Consider the following 895-nt stretch of genomic DNA (forward strand, 5'->3'; position numbering starts at 1 on the left):
GAGGTCTGCGTTCTGCCTCCAGCGTGGCCAGGTCACTCGCAACGTGTTCCGTGGTTTCGGTGTCAGCTGAAAATCACCCTAAGAAAATCGACCCACTACCAAGGAACGATCCGAATGGGACGGAAATAGGTAGATGCGATGAATAGACAAATAAATTACTAAAATTTCCAGAAAAAATTGATGATTTATTCGAGAAATTTGGAAATTTGTGGTAAGGTCTTGTGGGACCAAACTGCTGAGGTCATCGGTGCCTAGGCTTACACACTACTTAATCTACACTACTGACCATTAAAATTGCTACACAACGTAGATGACGTGCTACAGACGCGAAATTTAACCGACAGGAAGAAGACGCTGTGATATGCAAATGATTAGCTTTTCAGAGCATTCACACAAGGTTGGCGCCGGTGGCGACACCTACAACGTGCTGACATGAGGAAAGTTTCCAACCGATTTCTCATACACAAACAGCAGTTGACCGGCGTTGCCTGGTGAAACGTTGTTGTGATGCCTCGTGCAAGGATGAGAAATGCATACCATCACGTTTCCGACTTCGGTAAAGGTCGGATTGTAGCCTATCACGATTGCGGTTTATCGTATCGCGACATTGGTCGAGATCCAATGACTGTTAGCAGAATATGGAATCGGTGGCTTCAGGAGGGTAATACGGAACGCCGTGCTGGTGCTTCAAATGGCTCTGAGCACTATGGGACTTGACTTCTGAGGGCATCACTCCCCTAGAACTTAGAACTACCTAAACCTAACTAACCTAAGGACATCACACACATCCTGCCCGAGGCAGGATTCGAACCTGCGACCGTAGCAGTCGCGCGGCTCCGGACTGAAGCGACTAGAACCGTTCGGCCACCGCGGCCGGAAAGCCAGTGCTTTCCAG

The sequence above is a fragment of the Schistocerca piceifrons genome, chromosome 10 (genome assembly GCF_021461385.2).
Source record: "Schistocerca piceifrons isolate TAMUIC-IGC-003096 chromosome 10, iqSchPice1.1, whole genome shotgun sequence".
Lineage (NCBI taxonomy): Eukaryota > Metazoa > Arthropoda > Insecta > Orthoptera > Acrididae > Schistocerca > Schistocerca piceifrons.